The sequence below is a fragment of the Agelaius tricolor genome, unplaced genomic scaffold (genome assembly GCF_023055355.1).
Source record: "Agelaius tricolor isolate 1412-34295 unplaced genomic scaffold, bAgeTri1.0.p SCAF_1, whole genome shotgun sequence".
Taxonomy (NCBI): Eukaryota; Metazoa; Chordata; class Aves; order Passeriformes; family Icteridae; genus Agelaius; species Agelaius tricolor.
This window is the reverse complement of record NW_027269261.1, coordinates 101980703-102000319: the sequence shown is the minus strand read 5'-3', so window position 1 is coordinate 102000319 and position 19617 is coordinate 101980703. Positions and strand designations below refer to the sequence as shown.

The following is a 19617-nucleotide window of genomic DNA, read 5'->3' as shown; positions in this document are numbered from 1 at the left end:
CAGTACCATGGTCCCTATGGCCAGGCATCTTCTCTCTGGCACTTGGTGTGGGTCCTTTTTGCCCTAATTTTAGGTTATCACGGGGAAGTGATCTCAACCATATAGCCTCATCTGAGCTTGAGAGGAAATTTAGACATTTCTCTATTTTATTTTCCTAACCAATGTTCAATTGCTTATGGAAAATTCTGGTAAAAAGGGTAAAATTTCTTTGCTGGGTGTTTAATCTCAAAACCACAGCTCCCTGTACCCAGGACACAATAGTGGTAATGCCATGCTTACAGCCTTTTTCCAGCACAGTGTAGGTGTGGGTAGGTGTGCGTGCGGGGGAGAAAGGGAAAGGGCACGAATTCGATGGAGGGTTTCTCTTTTCCTCCTTGAGCTGCTTTTCTGGTTTGTTTTTTAAATTAAAAAATGAGAAGGTAATTCTGGCTTGCTCACAGACGAGGTAAATCATTGCGGAGAGACCCGATGCTGGTTCCCCACGTATGCATTTTCACACATGTGTTGCTGGCTGCGTGCGGACTTTGCGGCTGGCACGGCATAGCTGGAAAGTATGTGGGAGCATGTCTGCTTCCTCTGAGGCTGCTACAGGTGGTTGGGAGGGTGGGGGCTGGAGGAGGAGATGCTGGAGGCAGGCGAGGTACGACACCCATTTCCTTTGGCGTGTGCTGTGCGCTCCAAGCCGCTGCCTCGCCGGCAGCCAAGCGGCTGCGTGTCGCGCCCGCGGTACTTCATCTTTGCGCTTACTGGAGGTTTATGACTAAGGTTGTGGTTTAATATGCCCTTTTTAGGTATGTGAAGGGTTTAAAATTATCTAGTGTTGCATTTCTTCTTTTTTCTTTTTTTTTTCCCCCTCTGATGGCATTTTCTGCCTTTAAAAGTTTCCATAATTTTTAGAGGGCAAGAAGGATAAGTTCATTTTTAAAAGAGAAAAAGTTTTCCCTGATTACTCATCAGCTAAAAGTATGCATTTTTGCCTTTCAAGGATCTCTTTTTGAGACTAAATAATTGGCTTGTAAGTTTTAAATACCTGATACAAACTGTTGGACAGCCTTAAAAGAAAATAAAAAGAAAGCTTAAATACCTGGATTTCTTGAGGAAACTCTCTTTAGATGAGATACCTTCCTTCTGCAGCTGTACCCCACAAAGCTTGGTGTTAACATTTGCAAGTACCGATTTGTTCCTTGTGATTTCGAAGTCTTTACTTGAGGGCTTGTAATTTTCCTGAACTCTTCAGGTGCCTCTTAATGCCTTGAATATTTGTTGTATGTATTGCATGTGGCTTGTATTCCCTGACATTCCAGATGAAATGCTATCACACAGCCAGCTACACTGGATAAAATTGCACATGCTAAGTTAGGAAGGAAGTAGAAATGGAAGGGAGCAGACCTACACATACACACCTTGCTTGATGTAACACTCCTTTCTTAGCCGATTGTGCTGCTTTCATGCCCGTGATTCCTTTTTTTTCTCTCTTTTTTTTTTCTTCATGTCCTGAACTGCCATGGAGCAGGATATAGTTTACATACTCCTTTTTTCTTTTTCATGAAGAAAAGTGTGGTTTTTGCATGAAGGTACCTGGAATAGTTGGCATCAGCTCAATTGACAGGAGCTCCAGATGCTCTGCTCTAGGGGAGCTTGAGCAAGTTGAACTGTCAGTTGTAGCTATTAGATATCAGAGGTGCAGAGCAGTCTTTCTGATGTTTGTGCCACCTCTTATCTCCTTGTCAACTGAGGTGGTTACTGAAGGACCCAACAGTAGTTCTCCTCTGCATGTTTGACACTTTGGAAAATGTTGATACACGACCATTGTGGAAGCTTTAAGGCTTTATGCATTTTTGGAAAGGGAGCAAGTGCAGAGAAATCTGATGTTCCTCAAAGATCAATGAATCCATGCATCATTAAAAGATCCATGAATCATTAGCAAAGTCACACAGAATTAAACTGATTTAATTTGGAAAAAGGTGCTGAAAGTCTCATGGCAGCTTGGCTTTAGCTTATCTCCTGAGGAAAGAGTGCTGATTTGGTGTCTTTTGTGTATCATTTGCTTTGGACTTCGGGTTGCTGTTCTTTGTAACCCTGCAATCCACTTACCAAAATCCAGGTGTAGATCAAGTGTCCCAAATGTCCCTCTGTGAGCACTGCAGGAGCTCCAGGAGCAGCTCAAGTAGATGATTCCAGTTCTCCACCAGAGGATTTGCTGCTGAGTGCTACCTGCCAGTGCTCCTGGGAGCTCAGCAATGCCTGTGGAGTTAACCCAGCTCAGCACTGCAGGCTGACGGATGGTCCCTGCCCCAATGGACCACTCATGCCTCTCAGGTAACACAGTCAGTGGGAATGGCCCCTGAATTGCTCATGAGGGAAAGATTGTGATTTAAGAGCTGTGTGAAAAAAGGAGCAAGACGAGGGAGGTTGAGTTGAAATAGTCATAAATGTTATGTGCAGCTGCCAGGCTGGAGTTGTTGGGTTAGAAAATGAGGGAGAAAAAGGTGCAAAGCCAAGAAGCATCTGAGAAGAAAAAATTAGGAATTATACAAAGAGTAAAAATGAGAAGACAGTCAAAGTCCAGTACTCTGTCACACTGGAAAGGGAAAGACATCATTAAAACTCCTGTATGAACTAAAACCCATACCTGTTCTAATTAGCTGCTTCCTAGGTATCCTCACTTCAAAATTAGCCCCCAAAAAAGCTGCTTGCTTACAGGAAACCATGTTTTTTTACTAGAAGGTACAGTAAAAAGACAGGGTGGGGCATAATCGTGCTCTGTGGCATAAAAAAAAAAAAGTCAAAGTCAAGGGTATGCTGCAGAGCAGTGTGTGTGAATCCATGGTACTTTTCTTTCACAAAAAGAGTTCAGAGGGTATTGTGCTCTCAAGAATACCACACCAAGGCTTGAGCAGTTGAAAAAGGCACTTAGCAGTTGCAGGGAGCTTTAAAACGCTTGACTCCCTGAAATAACGCAAGCGTTAGTTCTGCACGTAGAGCTTGCACACTGACCAGAGGCACGGCAAATACAGCTCTGATTTATTTTATTTTTTTAGCAGTCCTGCTGGTAGACATAAATGAAGCAGATTGAGATCTCACCGTGGTTGCAAGCTGTGGCAGAAAAATTAGCACCACACTTTCCAATGGAAGCAGAACAAAAATGTAAAGTCTGCCAATTAAATTGGAAACAGCTCTTAATTTTCCCTCTCCTCCTCCTTCCCCAAAGGATGAATGGCTTACTCTTCTGGATGGAACTTTGTGTAATGACTCATAGTTTTATATGGATTATTGTGAATATGTAGGTGAGGGAGATGCTGGTATCTGAGAAACTATAGCGTCTGGAAGAAGTGTCCTGGAACATGGAATAAATGAACATTTGATCTGTTTCTCATGCTGAATTAATGGAAACATAAATGCAAAATTTCTTCCTCCCTTTACTCCCTCTCCTCCCAGATGCACTCACCAGATACTAAGGAGATTCATGGTGAACAGAGAACATGCCTGTTATGATAACTGAATAAGCCACTAGAATAAAGGTATTTCCCTTGCCCACTCTGAAATACACATGGACAAGGCACTAGGAGCCAGAATTGTGGCACTGTAGACATCAGCAATGAGCATGCTAAGTTCTCTGGTGCCCCTTGTGAGGTGGGTATTGTTCTTAAAGGTTTCCAGCAGGAAAAGAAAAGCCCATCTGCCTTTATGCCCTGTGCTGCTTCGGTCAGAGGACACCAAGGACATGCCTTACACAGCAGCTGGAGGGAAGAGCATCACACACATTGCTCTTCTGCTGGCACTCTGGCACACCTTGTGTTAGACTGGGTCACCATCGTTCCTGCTGCTGTAAAGCAAGGTAGTGCAGCTGTATTCCTGTTTGGCTTAGCCAAAATCTCATGGCTCTGCAGTCACGTATAGCTGGCAACTTGAGCTGAAAATATGGATTCACATGGGGCTTCTCCAGAGGACTGCCAAGTTTTCACCTCAAGGCTCCTGGCTTACTCTGTCCTCTCTGCAACCATTTACTGTACATCCACTTGGATCAGAATAGCTGTATCCAAACACTGGGGAAGTGTTTGTCTCCCTGTGTTTGGCACAGGTGAGGACACACCTTGAATACTGTCTTTAGTTTTGGGACCCTCGCAACAAGAAGGATTTGTTTGAGGTGCTGAAGTGCATCCACAGAAAGGCAAGAAAGCTGGTCTGAAATACATGTCTTAGGAGGAGCAGCTGAGGTTGTTCAGCCTGGAGGCTCAGGAGGGACCTTATTGCTATCTACACCTACTTGAAAGGAGATTGTAGACTGGTGGGAGGGTCAGTCTCTTCTCCCAAGTAAAAAGCAGTAGGACAAGAGGAAATGGCCTCAGATTGCACCAGAGAAGGTATAGATGGGATATTAGGAAAAATTTCTTCATGGAAGAAGAAATTAGGAGAATTGGAAGAGGCTGCCCAGGACAGTGGTGGGCTCTGTCCCTTGAGGTATTTAAAAGCCATGTATGTATGGCATTTGGGGACAGGATTATTTACTGTTGGCCTTGTCAGTGCTGGGTTAATGTTTGGACTCAATGATCTTAGAGATCTTTTCCAACTAAGCAGTTCTGTGATTCTAGTGAAACCCCTGTCAATGAAATGTTCATGTTAGAGAAGAATAAAGAGACCACTTTCTTCAATGATGTTTCAAACTCAGTCATTTAGCCATGTTTCTCATAAGTGGTAAAAGTAAGGGGTCAATGTATTGCAGTAGAGAAGGTCAAGAAGGCAGAGGAAGGTGGATGTGTTGGGCTGGAGTTGCTGCAGGTACACACAGTAGGGTCTCCACCCTCCAGTTTTGTTTACTCTTCTCAGTCTGCAGCAATGTTGTTTGGTCCTCAGGAAAAATGACCTTCCCATGGAGGCTCCATTAATGGCAAAAGTGAAAGAGAAGATTGTTCTTACACCCTTATATGACAGTCATTCCTAAAATTGGATCTTATGTAATGAACTGTCCTTGTTGAGCAGTTTTCCCAGTCTGATGTAAGTGGGTCCTCATTTTCAGATTGTTCACCAATAGCTTACTTTAACATTTAGTTGTAGGGGCCTTGTTTTCACATCTCAAACCTGCAGACATGTATTGTGCTAGGGTAGCATTGTTACTAGGTAAGAAGATTGGAAATCCTGAGGTCAGTTCCGACCTCCTGGCCTCTGCTTTCCTCAGGCAATGTGTTGCTCCTCTTCTCTGGGAGGACCCTGGCTGTGGAGTCTCCACAGTTCTCTGCAGGAGAAAACTTCAGCTTTCCTTTCAAGCAAGATGCCACGCAAGACTTACCCTCAGGGTGCCACAATACCCTGGGAACATTTTCTGGAGAAGGGGAAACGCGTTTACATTAAAAACACGCAAACACTACCACCAAAAAGAAGCAGCTGCTTCTCATATAAGTGTGGGGGGGAATCCCACACTCTCTTCAGAGACGTAGACTTATTTGGTCATGTGCAGTATCTCAGACCTCCCACCATCACATGTCAAGGAGGTCTGACTTCCATTTTAAAACTAATACCTGGCATGGAATAGAGTTATACTGAAGTCTTATTGCCTAGAAACCCAAACATGGACACATCCAGAATTCACGTCGCTTGGTTTAATTTCTTGAAAAGAGTTTAAAACTCCCAGTGTTTATTTTGGATCCCCAATGCAAGGCACAGGAGGGTATTTTATGATTAATGAGCTTTTCTGCATGTGTTTTTTTGTGCCTCTTGGCATTTAGTAGTCTCAGTGACCTAGCTTTTTGCTTCATTTCTGTCTTGTTGGCATTGTCATCAGTAGTCTCTCGTGCGATGCAAGAATCTACCCTCAACCAGCTCCTTGGCTGCAAGGATGCATTCCACCACTCATTTAGTTTTTCTGTCCCATTCCCACCACCACTCATTTTGTTCCCTGCTTTGGTACAAAACAATTCCTGTAACACATAAAGCCATCATCCTCACCTTGAAAATAGGATCTGCTGAAGAGGGGGAGCAGCATTATACTGGAGTTTTTTGCCTAACCAAGAAGAGGTTAATTTGGGTGCCAGGAGTCTGGCCACAATCCTTACTGCTCAGGGGGAGTCAGGTCTGCAGTTGCACACCAGGATGGTCCCCATGCACAGCAGGCTGGTGGTCCCAGTCACTGCAGCTGCTGTGATGGCAGCAGAGACCTGTCCCACACTGGAACACTGGCCAGAGGAAGGAGCGCCCTTCAGCCACTGTTCTCTGTGCTCAGAGAAGGAGAAGCACCAGGTAAAAGCACATGGTTCCTGGTACTCACATGAGAAATTAATTTTTCCTCTATGGATCTGTGTGAATTTTATCAATAAGGGAGGATTTGGCATAGACATGGGACTTAACCTTCACCTAAGACAGTGTGAGGAACTTCTGACACTGAAGATAAGCAATTTATCCTTTCAGATGGGAACTTTCTCAACTGGTGGCAGGCTGTATATGGCACATCAATCACTCTGCCTCCCCTGGGGTTTGTCTCTGCAGCTGCAGACCATGTGCTTGTGTATGTTGCATTCACCAAGGAGGTGGGGGTAGTAGCTAGCCAGCTGTAAATCAGTGAATCACTGTAGGGGAAATTATTTCCCTTGGGCAGAGGAATGTTGTGCTGGAGCAGAGGCTGAGTTTGGCAGGCCCTCCAGCGTTTCAGGGAACCCATGCCATTACTCCATGGTGGCTCACCTGGGCTGGAGAAGGGACTCCTGGTTGTCAGGTCCCACTGAATAAGTCCTGCATGCTTTACAGCCACTCTCAACTGTCCATGTCATTTCCTCTGCCACTTTGACCAAGGTATGGAGGGGATGGGCAGGAAATGTGGGGACAGAGGGCTGGAGTATGAGCCAGGGTCTCTGTAGAGCAAGAGGAGGGAGATGGAGGACTACTGAAAAATACAGGTACTGAAGGTCAGGCAATAGGTCTTCGGAGACTGGAATATGAGAAGAGCATGCTTTTGCTTCTCTGTCAGTAGGACTTAGACCTCCTTTCCTGCCTCCCTCCTACTCGGAGAGTAGTTAAAAAAAAAAAGCATCTAATCAACCTGTCAAAAGCCCTCCTTGTTGCTTCTGCCAGCTGAAGAGGCAACCATAAGTTTTCTTTTTTTTCTTGGCTGTTGATGCATGAGGGAGTTCAGTTTGTTTTGCTCATATACAGCTAGTCTATCTACATAGTAAATATTTTCTGTCTTTCTCCAAACCCTGGATACAACACACCTGGTTTTTGCAGTGATAGATGTGTGTTGATTTAACTAATTGTCTTAAATGGAGGAAGTCAGCAAGTAGATGGAGGATTTTAATTTCTTTGAAGCCATTCAGGAAAAGCAGCTGGATTTCTATTCTGCATACGTCCTTATTCCAACCCATGCTTGACTAGTTTGGGAAGTGCTGTGGTGAGCACCTTACATGGTGAGTTCAGTCACCTGCATGAGTGGCTGGATGATCATCGCAGAGGCTGCAGAAGAAGGTGTGCCTGAATGTCTGGGGCAGAGAAAGTGGCTCAGCTTCATTTTTGATGGAGGAAGCCTTAGAGGTTTGAATGAGCTTTTTCTCCATCCTGGTGAGTAACCCAAAAGAGTGAAGCTTTCCAGGGTAGAAGCTGTTGGAAAAAGTTGCTAGCTGACAGCCTAGTGCTTTGGGGCAAAGGCATCCTTCTCAGAGCCTGGTTTCCAGCACAGTAAGGGGAACAGAAGAGACTGAATGAGGTAGTTTTTCTTGTGATTGACTGGTGTTAGTCTTTTTGCACCTTTCTCTGAAGCTTCTGTAGCTTTATGCCCTGAAGCTTCTGTAGATTTACTTCCTGAAGCTGATGGTGGGCTGGATCATGAGTGTGATCTGAGAAGGCATTTTCTTGTGTACAGTATAAACTATTACATTGATAGTATTTCCTCTGAATGATGCATTTGGGAGTCTTGTAAAAAAAATGTAAACAAAAAGTACTACTCTGTGGGGAGCACTTATCTTCTGCAGAAATGAAAATGAACAAAATGAAATGCAGTGTATTACATGCAGCAGACCACTATCCAGCATCCAGTGAAATAGATAAAGGGATGGAGACACTGCATTGACCTGTGCTGATTTAGGGTCCTATCTCCTCCAAATGGAGTAGAAGAGCTATAGTGAACCTTAACACAAAGCAGCCATTCCCTGTATGGGACAGCAAAGACCATGCTTACAAACTGTGGTCCAAATAATGAAACAGTTTTCACTGTGGGGTTTTGGTGATTATTTCCTTTGCCTGGGAAGGGTATTGTTAGAAAATCGGAGCTCATAAATATGTAGTGAGGCCTTGGTGCTCCGAGCACTATTATATTGCTCTGAAAAATGTACGGCAAAGCTGTTCCAATATGTTTCCTCTTGGATCCTGAATATGAGGAATATCACAGAGGGAGAATGGTAGATCACACGTAGAGAAAAGTGGAAGATAATGTTGATTTAAAGAAATCACCCCTTTGGTGTAAATGCTCTCAGTAGGTCAAGGGCATGGCAGAGACTCTGGAACAGGTCACAGCATGGAAGTAAAGCGTGAATGTGACCATTAGCAATTGAGTCCAGCAAGGAAGGTATCCTGTTTTGTACTCATGGATTGTACTTTTCAGTTCTTACAAAACCCCAGATGTACCACTTTTAAAGTGTTGGGCCTTTGCTATTATGTATACATTTCCTGAGAAAGATGGTATGTTACTACTCATTGTTTGAGTGGGCACAATTCCTTGCTTGGGCTACAAACATGTGTTTTGGATGGGACATGTTTGTGCATGGAGTTTTATATAGCAATTGTCCTCTTTGCTTTTGTGGGTAAATTTTTTTGCACTAAAATATCGAGCTGCAACACTGTGCTTCATTGTTAGACTCCCTGACCTTTGCCTCTAGTTGGAAAGGGGGCAGGAAATCTTTGTTTCCTAAAAGCTGCTTGAAGTCACAGAAGAAAGCAGTGTCCCTTCTGCTAGCAACATATGAAATGACCTCTTGGTGCAAACAGAAATAACTGCAGCCACATGAAAGCCATGCAGAAGCTTGGCTGTGGGGAGTCAGTGATGATAGGAAGCAAATTAATGACAGGGAACTGGATGGTAATGTTGGTTGTCAGATACGTAAGCTCATAGGTTGCAATAGTTCCACTTATCAGGATCTGCAACCCATCTCTTCCCAGAGCAAGGGCGAGCCATGGAGCAGTTCTCTCCTCACTGCTTCAGCAGAAAAACCCAGTTGTGAGCAAAAGAAAAGTGATCTTACAGGGAAGGGAAGGGAAGTCAAAATTGCTGCCTCTTCCCAACGCTTGGATTGTGTAAGAGAACAAAAAGCAGTCCAGGATGGTGAAGACAAAACGTCTCAGCCTCTCTTGCCAGTTGGAGAATTGCTAATAATGTTTATAGTCCTGGAACAAAAGACAACAAAACAAGTTACTTAAGAAAAGAATCTGTCACTTTGACAAAAATAGAGCTTTCAGCTAGTTTTTTTTGTCTGAGCCTGTGTTTCTCCAGCCAATCAATCCTGTTACTGAATAAAACTCTGGAAATAAATGTAACAAGATTAATGTCTGTAACTATTTGTAAAACCTATGTGTTACACAGTCTCCTTAAATGAGATTATGTCATGTTTATAATACTCATATTTTGTCCCCAGTCTGGCCTAAAATTGAATAGTTTTCATTAATTTTTCTTGTTTGTTTAATTTTGTGCTTAAACCAATAAGTTACAAATCTGCATGACTGCCCACTTATTGTTACACTCAGAATAATTGCACTGAGTCACTGTGCATGGACTCAGATTGCCATAGGGTGTTAATACTTGATACTTAAGCAAGCATGTTTATCTGAGAGCTGGCTCATCAGTCTGTGGAATGTGATGTTTACTACACGAGGTTCAGCCTAGAATTATTGCAGTTAGGAGATGGAGCCTATGCTCATTAATAATGCCTAGAATCAGTGTTGGTATTTTCAGGGGTGTTAGGGAAATTATCTGCTAAGTGTGGGAAAATAAATGCAGGGAAAATAAGTGCTAGGCTTTGAGAAAAAGAGGTTTGTATGCATTTAATATGGTCTTCCTAAAAGGTTCTTTCTCTTGCCTGTGCTTTTATTTATCCGTGTAGGTATCTGGTTTTTGTCTGTGCTCTGTCTTGAATGTCTTGTTTACCCAGAGGAGAATTTGGGATTATGCAAGTTAATAATCAATTCCCTTCAAAAATGAAAAGATTAGTTTCTTCATGTCCAAGTTTTTTCCCAAGCTTTAGTCCAAATGTTTAGTTCCAAAACTGATGCAGACTTTTTTTCTCTAGTGAAATTTTCCTCTGAGGCAGAAAAAAAACCCAGGGAAACTGGTATTTGAAATGCCATTTCACCTTCATTTATTTTGTTAATGTGTTTTCAGATAATTCAAATCCTGAGAAATTTAGCAGCAGCATCACCTGCTGGAGTGTGTTTTACAAAAGAAAAACAAATAATGAAGGGGGTTTAGGGTTTATTTGCACCTTCTGCTGAGAGGCTGTTCTCCAGTACTGAGGAAGCAAGTGATGTTCTGCCAACTCTTGGCAGGCAGGTAAGAGCAGGGAACCCTTCCCTGAGCAGATTCCCTGCACCAGCAGGTAAGCAGCTGTTCAGCTGCTCTCTGAGGTGTGGGCTGGGTAAAGCCTGCAGAGCTTCTCTTCCATGAGCAGGGTGGATGATTGCATGTAGGACTTTGTCAGGACAGATACTTGGGATTTAGCAGAAAAGCACCATTTTTTTAAAACTGCAGCAAGTCCATAGTTCTTGTTTTTGGGATTACTAGTGAAGTGTCAGCAGCAGGCTGGATGTCATTTTTCATGGGAGAAACATCTGTTCAGCTCCTCAGATAGAGGTAAAACAAACTTTAGATTGGAAATCAGATGAGTTTGTCAGTCAGAATTACTGTACTGTGGAGCTCCAGGTGAGTAGTCAGAGGCCACTCCATTCTTTGTAAAAATAGAGGAAAGATTTGATATGATGTACCACTGTTTCACATTAGTAGTATTTGATGCCATTTAGGACAATGGCTCCTGACCAAGGTGGTTTTATTTGCTGATTTCCTGTTACCACAATTACTTAGAATAGCCAAAGGAATCACTGTTATTCAGAGACCACATCTGTCAGCTTAATACTTTGTGTTTCAGGTGGCATTTTTATATACTTGTACAATAATTATAAATAATGATTCTTGGGATTTTTTTAGCATATGTATTACAATAAGAATATACAGGGGAAAGGACTCGAGACATCATAGTTAAAACTACTATTTTATTTATATACCACATTTTGATCTCTTGTTGATCTTTTGCTAGCTGTACAAAGAATGCTTTAGTAAACAATATTGATTTGATAGAGAATGTAGAGGAATGTGTATTATGTGCACAAGAGAAGTTTACATGTTTTTTCCAACTGCATTATACATTTTTTTTAAAGATTTTAAGTACTTTGCATTATTCTTAACAGCAATAACACATGGAACATACTGAGATATTATACACATATCATTTGTTCTTGGGAGCCAGTATATACATACGTGGGTGTCAACTGCATATCACTGCGGTTTTTAACCAATTTATGATAGTTTTGTTCTGATGCAAAGCTTAAGTATGCTGGAACCAGGATTGCCGCCCACTTTAAATGTTGTTGTTAGCGGATAGCATTTATTTCAGCGACTTTTAAATCTTAACATTATGAAGTGGTTTTAAGAGGCTCTTGTCTTTTTTAAAGGAACTTTTATATTCCATCTGGGTAATGTCTATCAGCGTTGGTACTGGAGATCAGTCTGTAACATGTAGTGTGGGTTTGGAGTTCCACCACATCATTTAATTCCACTGAGGTCTTGAACCTCCTAGGAAAGTAGAGTCATCCCCTTTAACTGTCCAAGCAGGGTACAACTGACTGAACTGCAGTGTTCTCTCAAAGCTTCTGTTGATCATAGAATCCTCACTGATCCTCTGGATGGAGTCCAGGAAGCCCATCACTTCGAGGAACACATGTGTCAGACCATATGACCTTACATAATAACCACACACGTGAGAAACCCAAAGGGTGGGTAATCTGTGGGATGTCCAGGGTGATGCTGGCAGTGGGCTGGCAACTTCTTGTGCTGGAGAGGTTTGCAGCTGACTGCCTTGTGGTTGCTTCAGCTTTCATTTGTCCTCTTGGCTTTCTTGTATAGCAGTTAGGCTGGAAGAATGGGAAATATGGCTTGTGCAGTCCACACAAATGTTTCTGGAGGAAGCTCATGGATTGTTCCTGTTGCCTCCAGTCAATTCTTCGGCTGAAATTAGCTTGAAGATTAGAGGAGAGGATACAGCCACAAACGTGCACACACAAGCTTACAGAACAATGAACTTACCCAGGGAAATTGCCCAGAGTAAATTTTTTGTGTGTCACGTAAACAAACAGATCATAAACATTCAGCGCCTGCTTGTTAGGTTTGTTTGTTAGGTTACCCTGTGTTGCCTAAGAGCTTAAGTTAAAACGCTTACCAGTGGTGTGCTTGATCTTCAGGGATCTACTGATAGAAACAGGCTGAACCTCTTCACCCCTTCTTCCGTTTCTATATGTGTAAAATGGAGACTGCCTGCCTTCCCCGGCTTAGAGAGGATTATTTACTCCTTACGGCCGGCTTTGGAGGGGAGAAGCACTAAGCAGGGCGGTGTGACGTATGACTGCTCTGGTGGAGATGGGGACAGAAAGGCACCAGGGTGCTCCTGGAGAGGGAGGAGCATCAGCCGGTGAGGACCAGGTCAGGAGAGTCCCTGCGTGGGCACATGGGGGTGAAGGGAAGGCCACCAGTGGCCACCGGGACACTGCAGCTGCTTGGGGCTGGCTGGCCCTGCTGGGAATATGCAGCTGGCTCTTTAAAGCAAGCAGAGTGGGACAGGCAGAGGCAAAATACCCACAGCATTTGGGTACTTACGAGCACAAACCTGTTGGATTTAATCAGCTTATGCAAAATGAACTGTACCTGGGACCTGCACGTGCTGGGCTTGCTGGGTGAGCTCAGGTTCTGGCATGGGTGTGTGCAGGTCCCTGCTCCTTCCCTGGGCTGAGGGTTGCTGCCTTTAGGCTCCATCACCCTGCCCCAGGCCTTCCCCAGAAAGCATACCAGGAAAGGAAAGCCACATCACTTGTCATGATCCAGCACAAATCTGCTGTTTACCTGCAAAATGATACCTGGCTTCTGCTTGACTAAGTCTAAACCTGGTTCATGACAAGTTAACCTTATGTAGCAGCATTAGGAGAGCAAATGACTCTTCCCACCCAGCTGACCGTGTTTCTTTCCTCTTGAGCTCTGTGCCATTCCTGCTAGTCCCTGTTGTCTCTGTGTTCACAGAATCAATTAGGTTGGAAAAGACCTCCGAGAGTCTTTGAGTCCAGCCTGTGACCAAGCACCACCTAGTCAACCCAGCCATAGTACTAAGTTCTGTGTCCAAGTCTTTCCTAAAATACCTCAGGAATGGTGATTTTACCACATCCCTGGACAGCCCATTCCAATATCTAATTACCCTTTCTGTGAAGAATTTCTTCATAATGTCTAGCCCAGACCTGCCCTGGCACAGCTTAAGACTATGTCCTCTCATCCTGTCGCTGGTTTCCTGGGAGAAGAGACTGACCCCCACCCAGATGCAATCTCAGGCTGTTGTAGAGAGTGATAAGGTCACCCCTCAGCCTCCTTTTCCTCCAAGCTAAACATAGGACTTGCACTTCAGACTCTTCACCAGCTTTGTTGCCCTTCTCTGGACCTGCTTCTGCTCCTCAATGTCTGTCTTGTCATGAGGGACCCAGAAATGGACATGGCACTCAAGGTGTGGCCTCACCAGTGCCAAGCACAGGGGAACTCTGATGAGGGGATGCAGCCCCATGCCACTTGCTCTCCCCAGCAGTAGCTTCCCCATAATCTGCTTAAAGGTCCTGGTGTTTTTACCCCCCTGCCATGACTGGTTTTCCTTCCTCCCCATTCCCTTCAGCATCCTTGGGGATTTAACGCAGTGTGATTGGGCTGGATAATCCCCAACAGATAAAGCAGTGTCTGAAACTGGGGTGCAATGAGCTCCCACAATGTGCAGAACAAAGGGATGCCCAAGTGCATCCCTGCCTTCCAGAGGACTTCAGATCTGTATGTTAAAAATTAGCTGGCTTCTCACATTAACTCAACTTTGTGTTGTTGTTTTTTTAATGCTCCTCATCCTTTCCAAGTAGACAAAAGGCTGTAATAGTAGAAAAAAATTTATAAATCCAGGGAGAACACACTTCTCCTTGTACAAATTAATGGTCTGTAATAACTACTGTGTAGGAATTGATTTTCTGCAGGTAACAACTTCATGGTCTTGATATGATAAAGTAATAAAATTCTGCATTTTTTGTGTAACCCCTGCAGTATTTCAGGGCTGTGATAGAAACAGCCTTTATCGTGCAAGAATAACAATCACGTTTCAACATCAAACACAAGAGCAACAAAACAAAAAATCTGAAATTCATTATCCATTTTCATCTGAGTTTGCCAGGCCCCACATTGTAAGTGTGGTGGTACTTCAAAGACCATGACAGTTCAGTTTAAAAAAAAAATTAAATAATGTGTCATCCTCTTGAAATATTAGCATAGGAGAAAAACAAAGGAAAAGCCTCTCTTGGCATCTGCATCTGCGATGGGTGGATAATTCCTTTGTCATTTTGAAGTTCTACCTGAACTTGCGACAGAAAACCTGGCACTTCATTATCATTAGGCCTCTTCCTGTCTCTTTTTGAAGCAGTTGGCAGGCTCCTGACTTTCTCCATGCAGCATGAACAGGGAACCTCCAGCTCTCAGAGGCCCTGGGAGAATGCACAAGGAGCTGTATAGGGGCGGAGAGGAGCTGTGAGGTGTGATTCTGTTATAAATGGAATGGGCTCACTTAGGCCTGGGGGATTGTTGCAGCAAGAAGCATGGCTTGGAGGGTAGATGGTGTTTGTTCCTGGTATAGAGAATGAGCACTGGGATTCTGGACAAGCAAATAATCCCTTAGGGTGCTTTCTGTGTCCTCCTCTGCATAAGCTGAAAGAAAGGGTAGAGCATGTAGAGAACTGCTGGTTTGCCTGGCTACACACAAGTCTCATACTCATTGAAGTAAAAGTTTCTAGAGCCTACATGTAGGTTTCTAGAGCCTACATGAAATCCAGTCATATGCCTGAGTCCCTTTTCTGTGCCTTGGACATAGAGTTAGGTCTGAACTCTGGCTAAGCTTAAACCTGCTGGGAGCCTGAGAGGATGGTGCTGATCTGTGGAGGGAAACTGCATTGTCATGTCCTGTTTAGAGGGAAGCCATTGGAGAGCGTGACCTCAGAAGGTGCCAGAAGAGACACCAGTGTTGATACCTACTTGGGTCAAGACAGACCCAGAAGGTGAAGTTGCCTTCCCAGAGCAGCAAGAGTGGGCATGGATCAGGTGCTGTGATTCTCCTGGTTGCACAGGTTGTGGTTCTCCTGCTTTTACCAGAGCTGTTTCTCGAGAGGAATAGGAATTACCAAAGCCATAAGAACCCCCTGGGCAGGCAGCAAGCATATGCTGTTGGTGCTTGAGTAGGGCTGTAGGGCTGTTTCCTCATCTTCTGATGGTGAGGGTGATGTGCCTCATCCCTCCCTACTTACGCTATCAGCACTGCATTCTGCAGCCAGCTCTTCTCAGTGTGGCAGTACAAGTCTCCTCTGTTTTTATGGCCACGTTTGAAATATCTTGTTGCTTATTATGTAAAGTATCTGCTTTTCATCACTACATCTTTTTGTGTGAATGCTGTGTTGAGTCTTCAGCATGTATTTAATATTTCTTGAATGTTACATGTTAATTGCTTCCAATTTTCTATTGCTTCATCTTTTGGCCACTTCAGCGTAAGTTATTGTTATAGCTGCCCTTTTGTGAAATGTGTGATGCCTGTTCCTATTTTTCTTGTCAGTTCCATTTAAATACTTGGCATTTTAAGTAAACGTTCTTGCCTCATATATTTTGTTTAGAACAACAGATTCCCACTGAATCAAATATGGGAATTTATTTAGTTAATAGGGAGACTGTGTTGCATTACTGACTGTAAAACAGACTGTTATAGCCTGCAGCATTGAACTGGGAATGGTGTGGTTTTTGAAAATAGAAGTTTGTGTGTTGATTCTTTCATATATATACACATCAGGTTCTCAAAAAATCTTATTATGCTCTTCATGCAGAATTTCACTACAAGAAATGACATGTGCTATTCCCCTAGACCTTAGCCTTTGTGTAGGGAAAAGGGTACAGAATCTTCTTCATATTGTCTTCATGTTGTATGAAAAGATGCTCTTTCAAAAGGCTAATTAGGGGAACTGGACCTCAGCAAGAAAAATGCATCAAGGTAATGTGTCCCTGGCTCTGAAGTTTATGTGGCTCTTTCTTGGTGGAAGGGTCAGCTGCTGGAGTCCTTCTGAAACACTGCTGAGTGTCCTCATCCCAAAGACAACTCTTGGAAGATGTAGGGGAAAGAGGATGGTGCAAAGTTCAGAAGTTGCAGGGGACTGAGAAGAGAGTGACTGGCAAAGAAAGCTGCATAGATGGTGATGAGTTTTATCTCAGCCCTCTTGCAAAAGCTTGGATTCCCCTTGGATCTGTTGGTGACAGAGTGGCAGCTCCTCCGAGCGTGTCCTTTCCCTCTGGGTAGTGAAGGATGAGAAACTTTCTCCTAGGATGAGGACCTAGACCAGATGAAACAAAGGGTGACAGGAAGGGTCCCTCCTGCAGTTTTGTAAAATAAGACGACTGTGCTAGGACTGAGAGGTGCTGATGCTTCCCCACAGTCTCAGACCACTTCTTTCCTGGCTGGCTGGCTGGCTGTGCAAATACAGGTCCTGCCATTTACTCCATACAGAAAGTATTTGGCATAAAGGGGATGTGCACATAAAGACTCGTGTGAGGAAATGCAAGATCTCCCAAAGATAGCACAGAATTGTTTCTTAATTGGGGTTGTAGTACAGTATGTCATAATGGACTATCAGAAAAGTATGAAAAGTTATTTGCCTCAGTGTCTGAATATCCTCTCCAGAGCAGGGGCTAGTCTCCTGCCTGTGCACAGCTGCTCTGGGCTCTGTTGTGGTGAGCAGCCCCTCTGAATCCTGCACCTCATCCCTTCCACTCTTGAGATGTTGTATTTAATAACAAGGCCACTCGCAGGCTGGGATTTGACATTGTCTTTTGTAAATTAGTGTTTTGAAAGGAAACCAGTGGACTTTGCTGGATGCCCATGAGTTGGTCCAGGTGCTTGTTTCTAATGCAGACAGTAGCTCATTCATGGGCATAACCCAAAGAGGATGTAGTTGGTTGTACCTTTTTTTTTTTTTTAACTGAAAAAAGTATTTTTGTAAGTTATTTTAAAATGTCATTAAGTTAAAAAAAAAAACAAGCAGGTGCCATGCTAAAACATATAGTGCATTTACAGTTTCACAGCATATCTCCGTTTTCTTCCTCTATACTATTGTTCCCCACAAAAGCAAGTGAATTTAAGACACCAAGCAAATGACTGATCATAATAACCTTTAAGGTGCTGGGTTATTCCTTAGGTTTATGCTGCTTTGGTATGCCTGTTGGTTGCATGCCGACTGCAAAAGAGTTTGTTTATCTTAATAGTTGCAAAACAAAGAAGTGCAGGACCAAAAGAAAGGGTTACCATTGACATGTTATAACTCAGAATGAAAAATAAATAGGCTAAAAATGCCTTCCATTTCTTCATAAAATAAATGCAAACAGTGTTAAAGAAGTATCCAGTTATTTTTAGAAATTTCTAGAAAGCTTAAAATGCAAGGACATGAGTGTGACAGTTACCAGCCCACTACAAGACCACATGGAAACATTTAATTTAGAGACCGTTTTCAGATTATAGGATATGATTTAAAACCAACTTCAGCTTGTTTTTAAAGTCAGTTACTTTCATCCAGTAACCTCGAAACACAATCTATTTCTGCTTTGTCTGCCCTGCCTGCACTGAGGCTGGGAGAAGGCGAGAGGGGCGCTGAAGCTGTGGTATGTGCTCTGTGCTGCCGTGGCACTATGCACCAGATGGTCCCACCCTGCAGCTCACTTGCTGCTTATTCCCTTCAGTTTCCCAAGCCTTACTGATTTTTTTCTTCTATAAATCATGAGTTTCCTTTTCTAGCAATTAATCATTTCGCTTATTTTTTGGTTCTATATTTAATCCTTCCCATTCATCAACTCTCTCACGCATTAATCTTCCAATATTGGAAGAGATGCATGCATTCCTGTGCCAGTTCAGATCCCTGTCTGTATACCCCAATTTCCTTTCTTTGTTTGGGTGACCAGGAACAAGATGCTCCAGAGGAAGGAGCAGTACTCCTGCCCCACCTCGAATGGCAAATACAACATCCTGACAGCTGGTGGTATCTTCACCCCTTAGTAATTGGGTAAAGACTGGACAGACATGAAATGTTTGTGTTCTTTTCAAATGTTTTGCTGAGATGGGAAACTCATATCCATTCACTTTTTTAATCCAAATGGACTCTTGGCCTGCCTGGTATAAAGGGAAATGAATTATTTTTGGGTAAATTGCATGTTGTATAGAGTATTTTGTTTTACACATAGTGAATTTTTATTTTTGTGAAATTTATTTTCTTCTTGAGTTACAAGAAAGACAATCTCCTGCTTTATCATCCCAGTTTATTTTCTAAAACAGGTATTTTAAGCAGACCAAATGGAGCATGTTATCCAGAACTGGAGCACACCTTCTTTCCTCTCAGCAGCACTAGGGCAAAGGTTTTGCTGTCTCCCTTTTTTTTTTTGGGGGGTCACCCATTGCTGGAGTGCCCGTGTTCAGAGCCCAGTTATGGGCTGGGCAAGTGCTGGTCCTGTGCTGTCCTCCCACCACAGGAGGGCAACCCAAGCCATCCCTGGTGGCACCACTTAAACTGGAGAGGTGTTTGTCAAATGATTTAAAGGCCACCACTGTATGGATGCATTTCTTGTTTGGTTTTTTGGTGTTTTTTTTTTTGGTTTTTTGACAAAACAAGGTGGAAATATCAGCTGAGTGGCCCTCTTGAATGTAGGTAGGACAAGGGGTAATGGCTTTAAACTGAAAGAGGATGGGTTTAGATTAGATATTGGGAGGAAATTCTTCACTGTGAGTTTGGTGAAGCACTGGAACAGGATGTCCAGAGAATCTGTGGATGCCCCATCCTTGGGAGTGTTCAAGACCAGGTTGGATAGGGCTTTGAGCAACCTGGTCTAGTGAAAAGTGTCCATGGCAGGGGACTTGGAAGTAGGTGATCTTTAAGGTCTCTTCCAACCCAAACCATTGTATGATCTATGAATAAGAGCTCTTTTTTTCCAAAATGTACCTGCAGCACCTGCTTTATTTTACTTATATCTATGAATTCTACAGAAAACTTTATAGAAGCTACATCATGTCTCCTAAGCCATTCTCCCAACCAGCCCCTGGCTTAAAAACACTTCATGGGAAGGATGAGGGGGTGTGCTGAGGTGTTGACACCTGCAGCATCAGTTGGAAAGACTTAAGGCTCTCGTATTGAGTGCAGTAGGGCTTCCCATGGAACAAACCTGGCCTGTAGAGCCTACAAGAGGGTGACAAGGGGTTTCATAGCTCTGGATTCGAATGCATGCATGCAATGCCTTAT

General features: G+C 43.4%; 1 protein-coding gene across 5 annotated transcripts in view; it reads left to right on the top strand.

The window, feature by feature from the left end:
- BACH2 (BTB domain and CNC homolog 2) overlaps positions 1 to 19617 on the top strand; it is a 188141-nt gene that overhangs the window by 12999 nt on the left and 155525 nt on the right. The window lies entirely within an intron of this gene.